The sequence below is a fragment of the Gossypium arboreum genome, chromosome 3 (genome assembly GCF_025698485.1).
Source record: "Gossypium arboreum isolate Shixiya-1 chromosome 3, ASM2569848v2, whole genome shotgun sequence".
NCBI lineage: Eukaryota > Viridiplantae > Streptophyta > Magnoliopsida > Malvales > Malvaceae > Gossypium > Gossypium arboreum.
Genome location: NC_069072.1, coordinates 124,936,573 through 124,940,366, shown reverse-complemented (window position 1 = coordinate 124,940,366; position 3,794 = coordinate 124,936,573). Strand labels below are relative to the sequence as shown.

Here is a 3,794-nt window from a genome sequence, read left to right as displayed (position 1 = left end):
GTCTTATCGATGAATCCGGCTTCTGAGATGGACCAATCGGCTTTCCCTCAGTAATTCTTTGCCTCCTACTCCATGTGTCCCTTCTGAGTGCCTCATTAGGTGTTTAAATAGGCTTTAGAATACCTAAGAGCCCTCAAAAGTGGTCTTTTCCTAATAGGACTATACTTGGGCTCGGTAAGGACACGCCCGTGTACGATTACTCTAGCTCGTGGTCAAGGCTGTTGAATAGGCACGGGCTTGTAGTCTACCGTGTAAGTCGTGCTTTGATCCTGCCGAATGGACACGGCCGTGTGACATGCCCGTATGTGGAAGTCCAGGCCGTGTTGATTTCCCATGTGGGTTCATTTTCTCCATTTTCGGCCCATTTCTCACTCTTTTTATTCTCCTATGCTCACCTAAGTATAAAACATGAAATTAAAGAATTAAGAGCATCGAATTCACAAAATCGAAGGAGAATTCATCCATGAATGTGCTAAGCATGGGATAAAAATATGTATAAATTACGATTTATCATACGCGTTACAAGTTTTTGGCGCTGTTGCCGAGGATTGTTAACTATTGTTAAAATCATTTCTTTTTGTGAAAATATTTACTTCCAATTTGGTTTATTTATAACATTACTAATTTATTCTTTTTAGTTTTTTTATTTTCTTTTCAAGTGTTTCTGAGCATAGATCGGGTTATCGATTTACTCCCTGTAGACCCTGAAATTGAGTGAACTTTATGACAAAGAAGACGTAAATGAACAACTCAAAGACAAGTCGAGATGGACGTTGGAAATCAGAATCAAGACCAAGGTAATGAAGCCGATCATGTACGAAATCCCATCCTTATTTCTGATGATAGGAATTGATGCATCAGACAATATGTTGTGCCACTTTTCAGTGAGCTAAATCCAGGAATTAGAAGGCCAGATATTGAGGCTACCCAATTTGAATTGAAACCAGTGATGTTTCAAATACTCCAAACGGTGGGCCAATTTAGTGGTATGCCCACGGAAGATCCACATCTCCACCCTTGATTATTTATGGAAGTGAGTGATTCATTCAAGATAGCCAGTGTAACTGAAGGTGCATTGAGGTTGAAGTTGTTTCCATGATCGTTGTGAGATCGAGCACGAGCATGGCTCAATTCATTGCCACCAAGTTCCATATCTACATAGCAAGAATTAGCAGAGAGATTTTTGGTTAAGGATTTCCCGCCTAGCAAAAACGCTACTTTGAGGAACGAGATCACAACTTTCCAACAATTGGACAATAAGTCTTTGTATAAGGCTTAGGAGTGATTCAAGGAGTTACTTCATAAGTGTCCTTATCATGGGATTCCTCATTATATTCAGTTGGAGACAATCTCAAGGGTTTAATCAGCAAGCTCCAAGACCACCTCAAGCTGAGGCATCAAATAGTTTGGAGAACTTGTTGAAAGTGTACATGGAAAAGAATGACGCTTTGATCCCAAGCCAAACAGCAACACTGAAAAATTTGGAAAACAAAATGGATTAGTTAGCTATAGAGTTTCGTAATAGACCGCAAGGAACCTTGCTGAGCGATACTAAGAATCCAAGAAATTTGGGTAAAGAACATATCAAGGCAGTGGCATTATGAAGCGGTAGAATTCTGGAACCTGATTGATTGATGTCGAAGATAAGCCTGTTGAGAAGAATCAACCAGCTATTGAAATTCCTGCATCAAAGGAATCAGAATCTGCAAAGACTGACAAGGTAAATCCTAACTTAGTGAATTCAGATACTTTAACATCTTCTTTGGATGTAGATTTACCTACTCAAAAGAGTTATCTAATTCAACCGAAAGTTCCATCACCTCCATATCCGCAAAGATTGCAGTAACACAAGCAGAAACAGGAGGTGCAATTCAAGAAGTTTTTGAATGTTCTGAAGAAGTTACACATCAATATTCCGTTGGTGGAGGCTTTAGAATAGATGTCGAATTATGTGAAGTTTATGAAGGATATATTGTCCAAGAAGAAAAGGCTGAGTGAGTATGAGACTGTTGCCTTGACGAAGGAGTGCAGTGCGTTCCTGTAGAACAAACTGTCACCGAAATTGAAAGAACTAGGAAGCTTCACTATACCCTGTAACATTGGTGAATCTTACTGTGGTAAAGCTTTGTGTGACTTAGGAGCGAGTATCAACTTGATGCCTAAGTCTATTTTCAAGATGTTAGGGATAGATGAAGAACTACAACTATGACGCTTTAGCTAGCGGATCGATCTTTAGCATATCCCGAAGGAAAAATCGATGATGTTTTGGTAAGAGTCAATAAATTTATTTTTCTTGCTGATTTCATTGTCTTAGATTTTAAATAGATAAGGAAGTGTCGATCATCCTTGGGAGACCTTTCTTAGCTACGGAAAGAACATTAATTGATGTGTAGAATGGTAAACTCACCCATGCGAGCTCAAGATGATCAGGTAACCTTTAACATTCTTAAAACGATGAAATTTTCTAATTTGGCAGAGAGTGTTCAGTTATAGAAGAGATAGAAACTTTGGTTTCATTGGAAAGCAGTTTTGAAGAAGATCCTTTGGAGAAAGCCTTAGATCTTGACCATTTGGAGGATGAGAATGGTGAAGAAAATATGGCTTTGATGGAAGCTAATCCGAGAAATTTTATTCAATCCACACGGTTTGAATTGTTGGAGTTAGAAGCTAGAGAATTTGTGCAACCTAAGTTGTCAATTGAAGAACCACCTAAACTCGAACTAAGAGTACTTCTTTCCCATTTGAAATAAATTTATTTAGGTGATTGTTCCACTTTGCCTATGATTATTTCAGCAGAACTGACGAAAGATCAAGAGGAGCAACTAATTGTTGTTCTAAAGAAATTTAAGAAAGCAATTGGTTAAACCATAGCTAATATTTGAGGTATAAGCCATTCTTTTTGCATGCATAAAATTATTTTAGAAGAAGGTGAAAGAGCTCGAATTGATGGGCAAAGGAGGCTCAATCCGATTATGAAAGAAGTTGTGAGAAAGGAATTGATCAAATGGTTAGATACAGGAATCATCTATCCTATTTCAGATAGTTCGTGGGTAAGTCCGATTCAATATGTGCCGACGAAAGGTGGAATCACGATTGTTAAAAATGAGCGTAACGAGTTGATTCCAACGAGAATTGTTACTAGTTGGAGAATCTATATTGATTATAGAAAATTGAATAAAGCCACTTAGAATGACCATTTTCCGTTGCCTTTTTATGGATTAGATGTTAGATTGACTGACAGGTAATGAATTTATTATTTTTTAGATGGCTATTCGGGATATAACCAAATAGTTGTAGCTCCGGAGGACCAACATAAAACAACCTTTACTTTTCCATATGGTACGTTTGCTTTTAGGCGAATGCCTTTTGGTTTATGTAATGCACATGCAACATTTCAATGATGCATAATGGCAATATTTACTGATACGGTTGGAAATTTTGTTGAGGTTTTCATGGATGATTTTTCTATTTTTGGTAACATGATCACAATTTTCATGACAGGTAAGTTTTATATATTTATAATTAATCGTTCTTGAAACTAACTATTATCGCGATGTAGGCAAGTGTACCTATCGAACAGTAGTATAATTTGAGCAAGACCGGATTGTCGAACCCAAAGGAACTAAAAGTACTAGTAAGGACAGTCTTTTTATTATCTAGCCTAAGAATAAAGGGGTTTTGTTTTAACTAACTAATTATCTAAACAAAGAATTCATAGAAAATAGAATTGGGGAATTACTTTTGGAAAAACGATTGAATTAAGACAATATCTAAGGAAGAATCCACCTAGACTT

The 3,794-nt window shown here is 37.2% G+C and overlaps 1 non-coding gene across 1 annotated transcript; it reads right to left on the bottom strand.

The window, feature by feature from the left end:
- Positions 1 to 1,216: 1,216 nt before the first annotated feature.
- On the bottom strand, positions 1,217 to 1,323 carry LOC128290829 (small nucleolar RNA R71). The gene has a single exon (XR_008280614.1). It is a non-coding gene; the product is annotated as a small nucleolar RNA R71 (small nucleolar RNA).
- Positions 1,324 to 3,794: the final 2,471 nt, after the last annotated feature.